The 18,716-nt window shown below is 56.6% G+C and overlaps 1 long non-coding RNA gene across 3 annotated transcripts; it reads right to left on the bottom strand.

The window, feature by feature from the left end:
• Positions 1-203: 203 nt before the first annotated feature.
• On the bottom strand, positions 204-16,783 carry LOC110259546 (uncharacterized). 3 transcript variants are annotated; one of them, XR_014839172.1, is made up of 6 exons: positions 16,531-16,665; positions 15,578-15,664; positions 15,206-15,493; positions 9,581-9,672; positions 8,021-8,102; positions 204-5,445 (listed from the first exon to the last, which is right to left on the bottom strand). It is a non-coding gene; the product is annotated as an uncharacterized LOC110259546 (long non-coding RNA). The 3 variants fall into 3 exon arrangements; XR_014839171.1 differs by having other exon boundaries at positions 2,218-5,445; positions 15,206-15,488; positions 16,531-16,773; XR_014839173.1 differs by lacking the exons at positions 204-5,445; positions 8,021-8,102; positions 9,581-9,672 and adding an exon at positions 10,905-14,561 and having other exon boundaries at positions 16,531-16,783.
• Positions 16,784-18,716: the final 1,933 nt, after the last annotated feature.

Raw genomic sequence — 18,716 nt, 5'->3', positions numbered from 1 at the left:
GCAGGTGTGGTTGGGCCAATAGCCTTTGGTTTCTCCAGCAGTATAACCCTGAATCCACAGGTACTTGGGTTGAGCCTTGGGCATGTCTGATTTGGAGAATGGGGCTTTGGTTGGGGTGGCACCTGGAAAGCAGTGCTTGAGGACATGAATGGAGAGGTGTAGAAGCGGCATTTTTGGCTGTGCAGGATGTGCTCTTTCCTGGATCTAAGTCTCAAATTCCTCCCTATGGTTCCTATTTTTTTCCTAACTGAGCCATGGCTTGCTAAAAGTCATCCACGAAAATGAACAATGGCAAGGAATAGATTGCATGTATTCAGGCAGCCAGATGTATTTACAGGTGGTGAGCTGAACTGAAGTGGGATCAGCTGGACGACATGGGGTAGTGGTGATGGGCAGGGAGGAGGAGGGAGAGTCACAGGAGACTTTGAGAGAGACCTCTGGCCCCTGTAAAGCACACAGTTATACTTAGAAGGAGGGTAGGAGGGAGATGCGCCTTCAGGTGAACAAGGCGAGCGTGGTGCTAGTGTGGCTTTGGTCAGGATACAGGATGAAGGGCTCTGAATTTTTGATGATTCATCACCACAGGGCAAAGGAGCACTGGCAGAGCCCAGCCTAGAGGTGGGGTTTGAGTTGGCAGAGGTGGATCCCTCTGAGACACGTATCGCAAGGAGGGCCAGGTTACAGTTTGCTGCTGACTCTCACATCTAAATTGACTCACCTGATAGAAAGGACCTGTGCTGCCCTTTCCACCTTTCAGACAGCTCTGTAGCCAGATGATCCCCCAGGAAGTGTCCATTAAAAGGTGGTCACATACAGGCCACAGCTGACCCTCGAGTCTGAATTAGAACATCCCGTAAAAGGGAAAGTGTTCTGCCTTCCAAATATCAGGGTCACCTTCAGTCGACCCAGCCAGCCCAAAGCCCACGTTGTAGGACAGGCCATTGGGGCTCCTATGGCCTTGGGGTTCCTCAGAAGTAGAACTCTGAGCAGGCAGGCATGTGGCTGGATTACTGGACATGCAGATTCCCAGAGTCCAGGGGTCTGGAGAGCTGGGCTGCTGGTCATCACTGAAGAGTGAGTGTACAGCCGATATCTTGTGGCGGGCAGGCTGTCTTTATGCAGGAGCCCTCTCCCAAGGGTGTTCTGCAATGCGCCTTACTTTTTCTCCATCTTACCCAAAGCCAGGTGACACAAAACAAAGGCTGGAGATGTGAGGTGTTGTGGGGAATAATGTAAAAGCAGTTGCCTGACTCCAAGTGTGTTTACTTGATGGACTCATAGGTGTGATGACACACAGGGAGCCGGGAGGCATATGGAGGACTCAGAGAGAGAATTACCACCTCCATAAGGCCTTAGATGATTCTGAGAGAGTGAACCAGACAGGAGGACCAATGCTGGCTTATAGGTACACAAAAACTGTGCCAACAGAACCAGGTGTGGTCAGGAGGCAGATGTGTGGGACAAGAGTGGTAATGGCCAGTAGAGGAAGAGGAGCCCAAACATACTGAGATGCTGTTTTGTGTTGGCATCTCGAGCATAGGAAATGTGGTTGGAGTGGGTGCTGGTGGCACCCGGAGGATGTGCCCAGTGAGGTCAGTTGAGTTACATGTTTCTGACTCTCGAGTCCCAAACACATGTCCTGGGAGTGGGTGCGTAGTTCCTGCTTCACGACTAGGGATCATTTCCACAGGGATCACGGAGCCCTAAGTACTGATGATTTGACAGGCTATGGGGGGGGGGAGCGGGGTCTTACAGCCTCTGGGTTCTGCAGCATTAAAACCCAGAATTCACAGGTACTTGGTTTGAGCCTTGCGTATGCCCCTTTACCAAAATGGGGCTTGGTCAGAGGTGGCATCTGGAAAGCAGCGCTTAAGGACCTGAATGGAGTGTGTAGAAGTGGCATCTTGGGCTGGCCGGGATGTGCTCCTTCCTGGGATTTAAGTCTCAAATTATTCCCTAGAGTTTCTTTTTTTTTTTTCTTTGTCTACCTGCCCCACTGCTTCCTGCAACTTATTCCTGAGGAACTAACCAGAGTGTGTACTAGGTCACATGTATTAATGCAGGCTTATGGATTTCCAGCTGTTGAGCTGACTTGAAGTGGGATTGGCCAATGGATGTACAGTATTGGGTTGGATAGGCTGGATGATGGAGAGTCCCAGGAGACTTTGAGAGAGACTTCTGGCCTCTGTAAGGCACAAGGTGGAACTTAGGATGAGAGTAGGAGGGAGTTCGGCCTTCAGCTGAAGGAGGAGGGTGCAGTGCATCCATGGTTTTGGGCAGGAGGCAGGAGGAAGGGCTCTGAGTTGTTATCTGAGGGGGTGGCCGCCAGAGGGCGACAGAGCACTGACAGGGCCCAGCAGGTGCTTGGCATTGGCAAATCCCAGCCCAGAGGTGAGGTTGGAATTGGGTGAAGTGGATCCCCACGGGACATGGCTTGCCAGGAGGGCTAGGTTACAGGTCTAAATTAACTCACCTGATAGGAAGGACTTGTCCTGCTCTTATCATCTGTGGGTCACTTTCAGACAGCTAGTGAAGCCTAAATTCCAGATGATTGGACAGGCCCTCTAAAGTTCTGATGGCCTTTGGCTTCTGCAGAGGCTGACATCTCAGCCAAAAGGCAGGAGACTGAGGACTATGCTTTCAGTGCTCCCAATCAGGCTTCTGCAGGGTTTGCCCTCAGGACAGCTGGGTGGGGGCTCATGAATTGAATGCACTAAAGCTTCCTTGATCAGCCCACAGGCTGCATTCATCCCAGAGATGGGTCTCTTGAGGATTCTCTGAAAAGTTTCTTCTTTTCCTTTGTTCAGAGCCTCTCCCCTCCTCTAATTCCCTCTGGAGGGGAAAAACAAACCTCTGGCCAAAACCCAGAAATGAAGAGTGGGGAACAGGATTCACTGAAATCCTGTCACCAGATTTGGATGGGTTTGACTCAAGGACTTAGACGAGTGGGGAAGGATTGGGAGGAGTGAGTGCCATAGCGGACTTTGAGAGAATAATAATGCGCCTAGAATGAGCTTGATTGTTCTTAGAGTGAGAGGAGGGATTAAATCAACTATTGGAGCACAAGCCAAGGGCATTTTTTCCTGTTCAGGAAGCTGGAGGCAGGGCTGTGAGTTGTCATTAGACAGAATGGCCACCAGAGGGCGCCAAAACACGTTTCAAGCCCAGCCGAGGCTTGGTAGTATCACCTCTGGGTTCAAAGATGGGTTTCAAGTTGGGGATGGGTGGATCCCCCAGGAGATGTCCTTCAAAAGGAGGTTGCGTACAGGCCTCAGGTGACTCTCCAGTCTGAATTGGCACACCCGGTAAAAGGGAACGTGTTCTGCCCTCCAAATGTCATGGTCAGGTTCAGTCGACTCAGCTAACCCAAAGCCCACATCATTGTATGTGCCACTGGGGTCCACAGGGCCTTGGGGTTCTCCACAAGTAGGAGTGTTAGCACGCAGGTGGCTGGCTGGGGTTTGGGGCCTGCAGTTTTCCAGGGTCCAGGGCTTGGCCTCTGGAGAGCTGGGCTGCTGGTTGTCAATGAAGAGTGTGTATAAAAGCTGACGTCTTGTGGTGGGCGGGCTGTCCTTATGCAGGAGCCCTCTCTCTTGGGGGTGCTCTGCATTGTTCCTTAGATCTTCCTCCGTCTGTGCCTCTCCTGCCTTTCGAGCACCCCTGAGGGCACATCTTACCTGAATCCAGGTGACGCAGAGTAAAGGCTGGTGAAGCGGGGCAGGGTGGGTGAATCAGGATGCCTGACTCGAAGTGTGTCCCCCTGATGGATTCAAAGGAGGGCTGACACACAGGGAGCAGGGAGGCATGTGGAGGACTTGGGGAAACACTGTCCTCCGCAGGGCCTCAGAATCTGAGAGAGAGACGGGAGGACCGCACCAGGCTCCCAGGCGCTTAAGGTCAGTGCCCGCGGAACCAGGTGGTGTCAGGAGACAGAGGTGTGGGACGAGACTGGCCGGGAGTCATGATGGCCACTAGAGGACGAGGAGCCTGACACACCCAGCAGCTTGGCATTGGCATGTCCCAGCCCAGAGGTGCAGTTTGAGTCCGTGGTTTGGGTCCCTCTGGGGTCTGCCTTGTGAGGGGGGCTAGGTTACAGGTCACCTCTCACTCTTGGGTCTAAATTAACTCACCTGATAGGAAGGACCTTATCATCTCTGGGTCACTTTCAGACAGCTCAGGGAGCCTGAAGTCCACATGACTGGACATGCTGTCAAGAACTCTGACTGGGAGTTCCCCTCGTGGAGCAGTGGAAATGAATCTGACTAGGAACCATGAGGTTTTGGGTTCAATCCCTGGCCTCCCTCAGTGGTTTAAGGATCCAGCTTTGCCATGAGCTGTAGTGTAGGTTGCAGACATGGCTCTGATCCTGCACTGTTGTTGCTCTGGTGTAGGCCAGTGGCTACAGCTCCAATTGGACCCCTAGCCTGGGAACGTCCATAAAAGAATTCTGATTGCCTTCAGATTCTGCAGAGGCAGACATTGGAGCCCAAAAAGCATTTGACTGAATACTGGCCCTGCAGGGTTCCCAGATCTGGTCTGCACTGCTTCTGGCATCTGGGCAGCTTGGCGGTTGTCATGAATGGGGAGTGCAAAGGCAGCGGTTCCTTGGTAGCAGTTTGCATCCATCCCAGTGCCTTGTCTCGTGAAGGTTCTCTGAAAATTTTCTTCTTTTCCTTCCATCTGAGCCTCTCCCCTCCTCTCTTTCACCCCTGATGAAAATTCTTACCTCAAGCCAAGACACAGAAATGAAGAGCAGGATGCTGTTTCATTTAAGTCTGGTCACCTGTTTGGCTTGGTTTTGCCTCTTTTATGTGTCTGGTGTGGGATATAGGGAGGAGTGTGTGTCGTTTTTTACTTGGAGAGAGAAACACCCACCTCTCAAAGGGCTTTGCTTGTTCACTTCATTGTGTGAGAAGGGGCAGATCCCACCTGCCCCTCCCTGGACACACCTCCAGGCTCTGATACCAGGTTGAAGACGGAACTGCCTGGATCTGCCCAGAGTTGTGAAGTTGTTTACAAGAGACTCTGACTCCCCCCATTCCCCACCAACTGCCTCACCTCAGGCACAGGACACACCCATGCCTTCAAATCTGATGGGCCTTTCTAGTCTCCTTGGGTGGCCCAAGTGCCAGAGGGTTTGACACATTCCCTGGGGTCAGACTGTCCTTTGTTTTTAACGATGGGCAGGGCTCTGGACCTAGAAACACCTGTCTTGAACCTTGGGCTTGCAATTTGCTAGCCTCTGACTTGTGGGGGTTGTCATTTAGAAAAGGGATCTGTTGGGAGTTCCCATTGTGGCAAGGCAGAAATGAATCCGACTAGTGTCCATGAGGATGCAGGTTCCATCCGTGGCCCCACTCAGTGGGTTAAAGGATTTGGCATTGCTCTGAGCTGTGGTGTAGGCCAGCAGCCATCACTCCATTTAGGGTTAGGGTTGGGATGGCCCTAAAAAACAAACCAAACAAGGCGCTCAGGAACCAAGAGGTGGGGAGGTGGGGAGTCTCTCGCTTGGGGCAGTGGCGGCCGAGGTGAGTGCTCTGGGCGCCTGTGAGAAGGGAAGGCCCGCTGCTGGGCAGTCCTTGCGCTAAAGGGGAGGGGGGAGGACATCCAGCTGGCAGGGGTCCAAGGCCAGCACGTCCTGCTGCGCCGCGCCGCCGTGGGAACGGCTGTTGGTGGGAAGAAACGCAGCCTTTGTTTTCTCAGAGGCAGGACTGAGAAATGTCTCTCTTGAATCTTGGCCTCGCAATTGCCAAGCCCCGCCCCACACCCAGGTCACTGTCATGCGGCAAAGGGGCTGATGGTCAGGAATGGAGCGCCTAACAGTGGTGCTGGCTCCTCTGGGCGACTGTGCAAATCGCTAGGCTTTGTGCTTCAAGACCCTCCCCCAAACTCCCTCCTCTCGTTCCTTTGGGGCCTCGTTTTCCTGTCCCCAAGCCCTGTTTCAGGGAGCAGACTTAAAGGTGGTTCTCGGGAATTAAAGTAGGGTAATTAAAAGGATTTTAATGCATTACGTTGGGGTGGGGGGGGTGTGTGCTGGGAGTCTTTGAGAGCATTGCCCCTTTCTCTGGTCACTTCACTTGGCTTAGAAGGTGAGGAGGAATTCTATCAAGCTGGCAGCTGCCCAAGGCCAGGAGAGCCCTGGGGGGCTGCTGAGGGAAACCGGAGGAAAGGCTGAGAGTCAGTGTTAGAGGAGACGGCCTCCGGAAGGGGCCAGAGCACAGACAAAGCCCATCTGAAGCCCCCTGGCTGCACCTCCAGGCTACGAGGTGGTGCCAAGAGGGGTTAGTGGGAGCCCTAGGATGTGTTAAGATGGCTCACAGCACACCACTGACTCTCTGGCACAAATCGACTGACCTCAGGGAGCAGAAAGACATGTGCTTTCTGCCTCTGATGGTTAGTTCCAACCGGCTCTGGCTGCCCAGGGGCCAGAGAGGTGGACACGTTCTCTGGGGTTGGTTTGCTCTTAGTTTCTCAGGGGGGAGGGACACTGGACCCACAATATCTGCTTGAATCTTGGCCTCGCAATTACCAATCCTGCAGCTTCTGTAAAGTCATCACGTGTCCAATGGGGCTAGTGGTCATGAATGGAGCTTGTGAAAGTGGTGCTATTTTGAGGGGCAGACAGGAATCCCTGTGCTTTATCTTTCAGGAGTTCTCCCCGGATTCTTTCTTCCCCTTCTATCTGAACCTCTATGTCCTGTCTGCAATCGCTGTATCAAGGAGCAGAACTAAGGGAAGGGCCTGAGAGGGAAGGCAGCTGGGACTGATTTAAAGAAGGCTCTCGGTACCCAATGGTGGGGATGCAGAGGCTTTTTACGTATTGGGGTGGGGTAAGTTGGGGTGAGCACTTGGGGAGACTGTGAGAGAAATACTCCAGCGTCTAGGGCATTCATTCGGCTCAGCAGCTGAGGAGAAATGAAATTGAGCAGCTCAGGCCCAAGGCCCGGGTAGCTTCTAGGGCGGCTGAGAAACAGGAGGAAGGGCTGAGAGACGGTGTTAGATGAAGGTCGCCAGGCTGAACCCCAGCCCAGGCAGAGCCCCTGGCAGACGCCTGGCTGAGACTCCGGGCTCAGAGGTGCAATTGAGGGAGGACTGTGGGACCCTCAGCACATGCTCAGAGGCTTGGGCTGGAAACAGGGAGCCTCTACGGCTCTGGCCAAACGGACTCACCTCAGGGCAGGGACACAGCTGTGCCCTCAGCATCTGGCAGGCATGTCAGCCAGATCGGTGCCCCAGGGCCAGAGTGTGACAGGCTCCCTGGGTCAGCTGGCCCTGTTGCTCCAGAGGCAGACCCTTGGGTCCAGAAACAACAGGGCTAAAGATGGGGCTTTGACGTTTGATGCACTGGTCTTGGGCACAGACCGGCATGAGTGTCCTTTGCCCCTTCCTCTCAGCGAACTGAACACCCAAGAGGAGAGGGCGTGATGTCAGCCTGGTTTCAGAAACCTGAACATTCGAGATTCAAGCCAGGAATTTGCTTGTCCCTCAGAGAGCCTGTCAAATTTTCTGGTCATTTATCGGAGAAACACACTGAATTTGAGCCAAAGATGTGCGAGCAGAATTTTGCCAGTATCCTGAGGTGAAAGAAATTGGCCAGATGATAAGAGGCGCCCTGTAACCCCATCTCAGCCCCGAGCACTTCCGTGGGGTCTCGTCATACAATCGGCAACCACGTATCTCAGCCTGAAGGAGAGGAGGGTCTCCGGGGTTCTCCAGAGCCCTTTGACCAGAATGCGCTGCTGTAACAGCAACTCGGAGCCCTGACAGCCTCCCACGGCAGAAGTCCGCTCTGCAGTGCCCGGGGGCACTGCCAGTGTGATTTCCTTCCTTCTCTCCCTTTCAGCGCCCAGAAACACGCTACGGGCTGGGGTGTGACAATCTCAGAGCCGGAACTCACCCCACACCCTGAAATCAACAATCCCACTTTGTAAGTCATGTGAGCAGCCCCTGATCAGTCAGCACCCTTCAAGCCTGGGACCCAGCATGAACCCAAGGACCATGCAGCCTTTGTAAAAGTTACCTGGTTTTAGGACCTCCCTGCAGCAGGTGTCTGGCCGAGGAGGGAGAGGATCAGGTGGGAGGGAAGGAAAAGCTTGAGATCTCTGGAGAGAAAGAGCACAGGTATGAGCACAGTCTGCTCCCGAAACCACTGTACCGACACAGTGCCTTCACAACCAGAAGGCCACCTTTCTGGAAGTACATTCTACATGGAGCAGCCTGATTCCAGCAAATTGTAGGGCCAAAATCCAAGCCAGGTATTTCTGGGTCCAGAGTTGTGCCTCCAAACCTCCAAGAGGACTCAGACCCGAGTTAGCCTGTCAAACTCTCTAGCCATTGGGCCACTGGACCAAGACCCATATCCAATCTTGCCTGGGGGCCTGAGGTTGAAGTCCAGGCGATGCAGCAGGGGGCACTCTGGTGCTATGGCGCCATCTGGTGGCCAACTGCTCTAACAATCTCAGGCCTCCCTCTGCCTCCCACAGCAGAAGCCTGGTCTGCACTGGCCTGGGCCCCTTGCCAGCCTGATTTCCTAAGTCCTTTCCCTCACAGCACACTGAAAGGCACGATGGGGGGGACTATCTCAGAGTCAGCCAGGGCCCTCACCCCAACTGAGACCACCCCACTCCCTGAAATCAGACACCTTGGTAAGTTAGTGGAACCAGGTGGCCCTGCATCAGCACCCCGCAGCCCTGCACCTGGCTTGAGATCCAGGACCCCCCAGGCATCACTCACACTCCCTGGATTGAGGTAGGTCCCTTGACAGGGTCCCCCACAGAGGAGGAAGGAGGAGGTGGAGATCTCTAGAGAGAAAGGCAAGGGAGAAGCTGAGACCTGCCCCCACAGCACCAACACATTAATGCACTGCATTCATGAGCAAAAGCCCAGCTTTCCAGAAGCCAAATTTCACCGCAGGCTGATTTACAACTCTGCATGCCCAAGATTTAAGGCAGGGGTTTCTGGGTCCAGTGATGTGCTTCAAACTAGCAAAGGGCACTCAGGCCCGAGGCCGCCTGTCAAACTCTCCAGCCATTGGGCCACCTGATCAGGCACAGATTGAACCAGAAATGTGGTGGCCGAACTTTAATCCTCCTCTGAGTTGAGGTACATTGGATCGCAGTGTAGGAGGCACCAAGTACCCAAATGCAAATATCTAGGTACCCACTTGGGCCTCCACCAAGCCTTTTGCACCCTGAATCTGAGCCTGGTGATGCGGCCATGGTGGTGAGAGTAGGTGGGGGTCGGGGAAGCTCTGCTGTTGCTCCACTCAGGCTGGTGGACAGAGGCCCTCACAGCAAGTCTCAGCCCTTCCTCTGCCTCCCACAGAGGAACCCTGCTCTGCACTGGTCTGGGGCACCTGTCATGTGATTTTCTTACCCATCTCCCTATCAGCACACTGAAATGCACAATGGGGGGCGAGGGGAGTGACTGTCTCAGCCGGCAGGCCACTCACCCCACCCAACTTTATCCCACTCCCCAAAATCAGCCACCCTCCTTTTAAGTCAGGACAGCAGGCTTTGAATCAGCAGCCTTCCTCCCCGGGACTCTGCTTGGAGTCCTAAACAAATCAGCTGTGATTCACCTTATGTAGCTTTAGACAGCTTCCTTCAAGGGGGTGTCCCGTGGAGGCTCAAGCGGCTCAGGTGCAATGGAAGATGGAGGTTGTGGAGCTCTCTGGAGAGAAAGACCCAGCCATGAGCACAGTCCACCCCCACCCCCCAAGAGACGACAGCACAGGCACACTGCATTCATGACATGAAGCCCAGCTTTCCGGAAGCCAAACTCCCTGCCAGGCTGATTCTAGAAAACTGCACATCCCACACTCAAGCCAGGTGTTTCTGGGGACTGGAGGTCTGCCTGCAAACTAGCAAAGGACACTCTGACCACAGACAGCCTGTCAATCTCCGTCATTTTGGGGCCACCTGACCAGACAGGAATTGAATTAGACACGTGATGGAAGAATTCTGTCCCCTTACTGAGTTGCGGCAAATTGGGCCGCAGGGTCCAAGGCATTATGAACACAAACCAGGCTCCAGGCACCACCTCGAGGTTCCATGGGTCCCTCTCCAATCCACTTGGAAGCCTGGACATGCAAACAGGGGGCTGCAGGGGCCTCCGCTGTGCGCTGGCGCCCTCTGGCGGACATGTGCTCCAACAGCAACTCAGCCCTGCCTCTGCCTCCCACAGCAGAAGCCTGATCTGTGCTGGCTTGGGCCACTTGCCAGCCTGATGTCCTTGCTCCTCCCCCTCTCGGGCGCACTGAGATACACTGCGGGGGGGGGGGCATGACTCTCACAGTCGGCCAGGACCCTCCCCCCACACCTCCCCCTCAAATCAAGGACCCGACTTCATAAGTCACGTGAGCAGGCTCTGACTCAATCAGCATCATTCAGCCGTGGGACCCAGCTTGTAATCAAGGACCACCCAGCCTTTATTCACGTTCCCTGGTTTTAGGAAGCTTCCTTGCAGCAGGTGTCTGAAAGCAGAGGAAGAGTCTTGGCTGGGATGGAAGAGCAACTGTAGATCTCTGGAGGGGAAAAGCCCAGGGGACAGCTTAGTCCCCCACCCCCAACACCACTGCATCAATGCACTGCATTCACGGCCATATGCCCTGCTCTCCAGAAGCCAGTATGAGGCCAACCAGATGCTAAAACCACTGCACAACCCATGCAGGTCCATTAGCGATGGCCTAGACACGTGATCCTGAGAGCCCAGGTCTCAAGGCGTGTGGACAGAAACAAGTTCTCCCAGAAGGATTTGTTCTCGCAGGGTCAGAATTCTGAAAAGATGCTTTATCGAACTCGCTTTTTCTAACTCTATGCCAAAAGAACCAGTTTTGGAATTTTCAAGAGTTTCACCTGGACCAATTTTCTCTGGAATCTAAAGAATATTGCAGCCACACAGCGTTAAAATAAAGCGTCTTTTTCTTAGTCCTAGGCTCATAATGAAAATCTTCCCAATCAGACAGAATTCACCCCAGAGGGCACCGCAGTGGAACAGAACCAGAACGTCCCATGTCACAAGGCAGAATGGCCATCACAAGCCACAACATCTCATGCACAAAACGCGGGGGGGGGGGGGGCGTCCTAGTCAGAGACCCCCGAAATACAAGATTGCCGTCTCTCAGAAAACCCTCAGAGACCAGAACTGCAGATCCCAGTACAGTGGCTGAAACCTGGCATCTGTCCACTGGTGTCGAACAGAAACATGGAGACAGAGTTCGGGGTGAAGGAGAAAAAAACAGCCTTATTGCTTTGCCAGGCAGAGGAGGCCACAGCCAGCTCATGCCCTAAGGACTGTGCCTGCCTTCGGGAGAGAACAGGAGGTGCTTTTAGAGTTTGGGGAGAGAAAATAGGGGCCAGACAAGGGCGGGGGTGGATGCAAGCTTTCACTCCCCCTCAGAGTCGGTGTTTCGTGGCCCCAGGACTGGTTCCGGTGGTCCTCCACTCTGGTTGTCACGTGTTGGGGGCTTCGTTCTGCAGAGGGACTCAGGCTGTTATGCGTGTTCCTTGAAGGGGATCCAGGACTCGGGCCCGGGGCTGCCCTGCTGCCTCTTGACTGGTCTCCTGTCTCTGCCTCCCCTCCCTTCCCTGATGAGCAGCAGTTTGAACCTGCCCTTTGGGAGCTCAGGGGAGGTCACGGAGGCTGAAGCTGGTTCCCTAAAAACCCGAAGCAGGGGACACAGGAAGGCTTGTTCCCAGGACGCCCCAGTAAATGGAAGTATGCGGAGTCTTCAGAGGGAGGGAGAGTGGCCAGACTGAGAGAAGCGGGGGATGAGGGAGCAGAGCTGGGGCCTGATGTTCGGAATATCAGTCCCGGTGAGGAAGGTGCCTTGCCAGAGTCACCAGCTGTGGCAGAAGGGGACCCCTCCAGGGCCCAGTGTGGGCTCCTGTCTGACACTGGGAAATGAATTGTCTGAGGAGACACACGGCTGGCAGAGGGAGAGGCTTCCTTGGGAAGGACGCCCAGGCGGAGGGCAGCAGGGGAGGGAGCCCAGGAGAACGGTTCGGCCATGTGGCTCGAAGCCTCAGGTGTTACTGGACTGGGGGCCTTCCTGGTGGCACATGTGCTTCTCAGCCGAGACGGAGTCTACGGATCCTGGAGGCTGGTCGTCTGCCCCCCTGCCGCGCCCTCCCAACCCTCCCAGTTTGTCTCCAGGGCAGCACCGTGTTTCTCCTCAGGGCCACCTGCTGTGACACAACTCCTGCAAGGGCTGGGGTCCTGCCTGGCCCAGGGGGGCGGTTTCAGCGGTTCAGTCAACGGTGCCCTAACATGAGCACCATGAAAGGCCCTGCAGAGGGGGCCCGGCTTTCTCGGTCCGCCAGGGCCCTCACCCCACCTGACACCACCCCCCAGCCTGCCATCCCTCAGCCGCCCTGCTTTTTAGTTCACAGGAGCGGCCGTTAAATCCATCTGGACCCTTCAGCCCTGGGGCCCAGCTTTAAATCAGTAACCTCACACCCTTTGTTCACGTCACCGGGTTTTAGGTATTTTTCCCTAACAGGAGGTGGGAAGAGGGAAGGGAGAAAGGAAGCTGGGGATCAATTTCAAAACAAAGCTCACAGGGGGGAGCGTAGCCCATCCCCCAACATAGCACCCCTTTGACACCCTCCATTCACGACCACCAGCCCAAAGCCCTTGCAAGCTGATTCTAGAAAACTGCACATGCAAGATGTGCGCCAGGTATTTCCGGGGCCGGAGCTGTGCCTCCAAACCATCAAAGGGCACGAAGACGACAGACAGCCTGTCATGCTCTCTAGCCGTTGGGCCACCCCACCAGACAAGAACTGATCACAGATAGGAAGGCAGAAGTATGTCTCCTCTCCGAGGTGAGGAAAATGGGGGCAGGTGGTCAGAGGTGTCCTGTACCCAAGCCCCAAGCTCTGGGCACCTCCCTTGGGGCTCCACCGACCCATCTCCTCCCACCTCTGAGCGTGGACATGCGGCCAGGGAGCTGCGGGGGGCGGGGCGCTGCTGGGGCTCTGGCGCCCTCTGGCGGCCATGTGCTCTAACAGCAACTCTCAGTCCCTCCGTCTCTCTCAGCAGCCCGGGGGGCACTAATCCTGGGCACCTGTCAGCTCGATTTCGGTCCTCCTCTCCCTCTAAGCACAGTGAAGAGCCCTACAGATGGGGTATTTCTCAAAGCCTCCCAGGATATCCACCCCAACCTGCTACATCCCACGACCTTAAAACACTCAGCTGCCCTGCTGCACCACTGAGTCAGGAGAGCCAGCTTTAGGTCACCCTGCCTTAAGTCACGAGACACGCCTTTAGGTCAGATCCCCATGACGCCAGTCGGGGACAGGAAGAGGCTCAGGTGCAAAGGCAAGGAGTACGTTGGAGAGAAATCTCAAGAGAAAGGGCACAGAGATGAGCACAGCCTGCCCACCAAAATACCGCTGCACTCCCACCCTTCATTCATGACCTCAGCCTCCGTGTGTCCCTAACTGGACTTCAGTGTCCCTAACTAAGGCCCTGCGCTGTCCCTACCTACAGCACTGCAGTGTCCCTAAAGCCCTGAGCTGTCCCGAACTAAGGCTGGGCAAGGTCCCTTACTCAGGCCCTGTGCTTTGGCCAACTGTGGTGCTGCACTCTCCCAAAGGAGGGCCTGCCCTGTTCCTAACTAAAGCCTTGTGCTGCTCCCAACTACACTTACGCTGTCCCTAACTAAGGCTCAGCGCTGTCACTAATAAGGCCCAATACTCTCCCTAACTAATGCCCTTAAGCTCTCCCTAAGTAAGGCTTTGAGAGCTCCCTAACTAGACTAAGCTGTCCCTATCCAAGGCCCAGCTCTATCCCTAAAAAATGCCCTGAACTATGCCTAACTCAGTCCCTGCCCTCTCCCTAACTAAGGCCCTGCACTGTCCCCAACTAGACCTGGACGAGTGACCTCTCCCTGGGCTGTCTCACACCCACCCCCACTGCCATGGAACTTGAGGGAAGGGGGGACGAAGCCCAGCCAGTTCCTAAGCAGGACGGTGTGGATTCAGCTGTTTCCCCACAAAACTCACGTGCTGGCTCCCTAACCCCCAGGAACCCAGGATGTGACTGTCTTTGGAGATGGGGTTTTCAAGAGCCGTCAAGGTAAAACGACGCTATGAGGGTGGATCCTGGTCCATCAGGACAGAGGTCCTACAAGAAGAGACCAGGACACAGGCACAGGGGCAACCACGTGAGCACATGGGGAGAAGACAGAGGTCCACACGCAGAGAGAAACCCCGGGAGGAACCAGCCTGCAGACACCTTGATCTCAGACAGCATCCAAGCGAGGAGACAGGTCTGTTGTGTAAGCGCCTGGACTCGGGCATTTGATGTGGCAGCGCCGAGCAGACTCGGACGCAGGGTAAATCAGCCCTCAGGCTGGGCACGCTCCATCCCCTGCGCGTGAGTTACGGAGCCTCCGCAGCTGAGGAGGGTCCCCGGGGAGGGCGCGCGAGAGGAGAGTTCAGGCAGCCCCGTGCGCCTGATCTACAGGCACACGCGTTCGTTTTGTCCCGTACACGCGGCCACACCCTTCTGAACCGCAGATCTGGCTTCACCACCACTGGGGACATGAGCTTCACCTGCCGGGGGACACCTCCTCTGTGCTTCCAGAACCACAAGCACCAGGGAGCCCACGCCCACATGCAGTCCCACTTCACAGGACCCAGAGACGTGCGCTAGCGTCCTGGTGACCCTGCTGCAGCAGAGCCGCCCGTCGCCCACCACAGCCCGTGATCCGTTACCCGCTCACGGTGCCCACATGGGCACCCCACCCCCTCCTGGTTGGAGTCCTCCACCCAGAAGCAGGGAGGAGAAACAAGGGGGACAGAGCCTGGGCCCCGACACCCCCTGCCCTGGACCCTCCCATGAAGGGGACAGAGACATCTTGAGCTTCAGCCCATTGCGGGGGGAGCACTTTGTTCCAGTAACAAACATTCACCCTGAAAGCTGAAGTGCCTGTAAAACCCTCCCCATCAGGAACAGAAAGGAAGGCTTCATCTCATCACACTTCCCTCAAACCACAGCCTGTGCCGAGACCACCTCTCAGGTCAGGGTGCTTCAGGGCAGCCCCTTTAAAAGGTGCCTGGAGTCCAACTCCCCAAGGTCTGCCTTCAGCTTAAAGGGGACGTTTCCTTGACCACCAGCCTCACACGCTCCCAAACGCGTCTCCTTCCAACCCCCCATTCTAGTCTTGCTGAGCCTAAAGGGACAGTGCCGTCATCACCTGCCGGAAAGTGATGCCTTGAAGCCCGGAGTCATCCGTCGCCTGATGCCACCGAGGATGGACTCCCAGAGGGGCCGGCTCTGCAAGGTAGCCTCTCCCGGACTCGGCGCTGGGCTCCTCTCCACCGACAGGGTGAAGTGGCGGTTCTCACGGGACGTGGTGGAAGCGCTCAGCTTCCGACGCAGCCAGGCCTTGCTCCTTTCCAGGTGCTTCCAGGGTCCTCATTCTCCCCAGACCCGCACGCCCGTGGCTGCGTCTGTGCCCGTCAGCACAGCACCTTGGTCTTCTCTTAAAACGAGGGTTGGTTTATGCACAGAATTGAATGGTGGCCCGAAAAGCTGTGTCCCCCGGAACACATCAACGGGACCATACCTGGGAAAGGGCCTTTGCGGGTGTGGATGAGGGTCCTGAGACGAGGTCATTGTGGGCTAGAGTGGCCCTAAACCCAATGTCAGAGTCCTGATAAGAGACAAAAGAGGGGACACAGACACAGAGGAGAAGCCACCCGAGGTAAGGCAGAGATGGAGGGAGGCAGCCACAGCCTGGGGACCCCTGGACACCCCAGGAGCTGGAAAGGGCAGGAAGGACCCTCCCCTGGAGCCTCCGGAGGGACTTCAGCGCTGAGACACTTGACCTCGGATGTCTGGTCCCCAGGACTGGGGGAGGATGGATTCCCGTTGCTTTAAACCACCCAGCTCAGGGTCATTTGCAAGAGAAGCCACAGAATGGCCCCACCGACGCTGCTCTGTAGGATCCTGGAAGTGCAGGTCTCTCTAAAGGCAGATAGAGCCTGGATTAGAGAGACCTCAGAGTCAGCTCTGGGCCCCCAGAAAACCCAAAGCAGAGGCTGGACAGCACAAGGTTGAGGGGTCGAGTCCGAAGGCCATCCCAAAGGGTGCTGGCTGCACACAGCCCCCAGGTTCCTACACCTGCACACGGGAGGGGGCATTTCAACCCTGACCTAGGGCCTTTCACGCGGCTAATTAAGAACCCGCCAGTTACACAGAGAAAACCCTGTGAGGACACCCACTGCCCCGGGGAACCATCCGAGGCTGGTCAGAGGTGGGGAACGCTCTCCCGCGCAGCAGCAGCCCCCACGGGAGCACCGTCACCGGAAAGCTGGCAGCCCGTGTCGGGATCTCCGAGCAGATGATGCTCCCGAGCCTTATCCACCCTCCCGGGTGAACCACCTGAGCATGCGCAGACTTTAAAACCTGGAAGAAAGGGCTGGGCGCCAGGAGCGCTCGCTTGCCGAGCTGGCGTCTGCAGGCCACGGGGGATGGTCCTGGCCTCGGGGCTTTTCTGGAAGCTTTCCCTTTGCCTACCTGAGTAACTCCTTCTGTCTGAGCCCTCTCTGCCTTTTTTCTTGCTTCCTCACCTCTGCCTGGGGAGGACTTCCCAGGGCAGATTCGGGTGCTCTTCCTTAGCAGGTCGTGGCCTGGCAATTCCTGTGGAAGGGCCAGCAGAGGCCACTCAGGCTGGCCCACCCGCAGGCCATGGCTCCTCACTCCCTCCACACAGCCCCGGCCCACAGCGGCTAACAGGGCAGAAAGTGTGCCCTCGGGTACAGCTGCAGGTACTCTTGCTGCCCGGAGGGGCTATTTAGACAGACCTCAACTCAGCACCTGGGAACGGCTGGGCAGCCAATTCTCACCCCTCAGGGGCTCATGGTTGCAGGAAATGGGTCTTGCTGCAAATGGGTCAGTACAAGGACCAGGTGTGGGGTCCTGAGGGTCCGGATAGACAAGGGGCTGCAGCTCTAGCTCGTTTTCTAATCATTTTAACTGGCTCATGAGTGGGAGACAATTTCAAGAGACCCTCTTCTCATGAGAGAAACCCTGGAATCAGGGAGAGGAGGGGAGGTGGGTGGAGACACAGGCCAGGTACCTGGTGTGGTGGAAGCCTCTGGAAAACCCAGTGGAGGGAGGCTGCACAGGGAGAAGCCCAGGGGCACAGACCTGTCCAGGAGCTGCTGTTTGTTAGTCCAGATCCTGCTCCGAGGTGCTCAGGAACAGCTCTGACCAACACGGGGAGCTCGGGGTGGTCTGCAGTGAGGACCCTGGGCACGGTTCCTGTGTGCTGAGCCTGTCAGGGGGCCTGCCCAGAAGGACGTGGTGCCTGGGAGGGGCCTGCCCACGTGAGCCCCAGGGGCTGCTGGGTGACCACCCAGGTGAGCTGCATGTCCTGGGAGGGGCCTGCCCACGTGAGCCCCAGGGGCTGCTGGGTGACCACCCAGGTGAGCTGCATGTCCTGGGAGGGGCCTGCCCACGTGAGCCCCAGGGGCTGCTGGGTGACCACCCAGGTGAGCTGCATGTCCTGGGAAGGGCCTGCCCACGCGAGCCCCGTGCAATGGGAGGGGCGTGTGAACAAGCATCCCTTCTCTGCAGCCAGCACAGGGTTGCTTAGAACAAAGTCTTTATGGGCAGCGATGGGGTGAGGTGAGAGCCAGCAGATGCTTCAGGTCCTTGGACCCCCACTGAAGCTCACCCAGAGCAACAAGGTCAGTAGGTGGGTGCTGGCCACTGTGCTGCATGGAGGAGGCCCCACGGGTACCTCTTGCTTCTTCCATCTGACATGGAGGCTTCCCTAGGACAGAGTGGGCAGTACACCCGGGCTGGTGGGAGCTCCTGGTGACACTTCAGGGGACATGGGAGGGAGGAGCCAGAGTGGGTGCTCAGGTGGAGCCATGGGGTTGGGGTCTTTCTGGGTCTGGGCTGGGAATGGACAAGCAGGTGGTGAGTGGGACCCAGTGAAGCTGCCCTGGTGGCACAAGTCTAAACTCACCTCACGGGGAAAGGCCTCCTGGGTGACCCCAAAACAGGACTGTAAGACAAATTCCAGCAAAGGAAGGACTTGTAAAACAAACCCCACTGAAGGGAAGGATTGCACTGCCCCTAAGAGGAGGCTCTGTGAGCCGGTCCCTTCACGGGGGGCGCGTGGAACCTACTGGAAGTGGACCGGCACCTGGGGGGTGGAGGGTGCAGACCCCACTCCGTGGCCCCACATCTGCACTTCGGTGGGTTACTTGGCTTCTCCGGGCCTCGGCTTCCCAGGCTGCTCGTGGGGTGACAGAAGCACGGGCTGACTAGTGATTTGCTCCTAATAGGGCGGCGAGGGGTCTTGGGAAATCTCCGGGAACGCCGTCCTGAGGGGACTCGCCGGTCCTGTTCCCGCAGATTTTACTGCAGGGTCAGGAGGGCAAAGCCAGCAGACTGGCAGCAGAACCCGGGGATGGGCCAGCGTAGGGGGGGGGGTCCCCTGTTTCCTTGGAGGGGGAGGCTCCAGCAGGCAGGACTCCCTGGTGGGCATGGCTGGACCCGCTTCCACGGGCTCCTTGACCCAGAGCCTGCGGGGCCACCGCTGGCAGGGCCCGGGGATGAGAGCGGTCACTCCCCCCATGCTGCTCAGCTCCTCCTCCCCAGGGACCAGAGGGAGGTTCATCCCACACCTGGAAGCGTCCAGACCTCAAGGCCCAGCAGCCCCCATGGGCCCCCAGGAGGCGGCAGGACAG

This window comes from Sus scrofa, chromosome 2 (genome assembly GCF_054392235.1).
Source record: "Sus scrofa isolate SSC_HxYL_T2T_F1_AM1 chromosome 2, Sscrofa_HxYL_maternal_Yorkshire_Landrace_v2.0, whole genome shotgun sequence".
Taxonomy (NCBI): domain Eukaryota; kingdom Metazoa; phylum Chordata; class Mammalia; order Artiodactyla; family Suidae; genus Sus; species Sus scrofa.
Note: the sequence above shows the minus strand (reverse complement) of the source record. Positions and strands in the feature narration are given on the sequence as shown.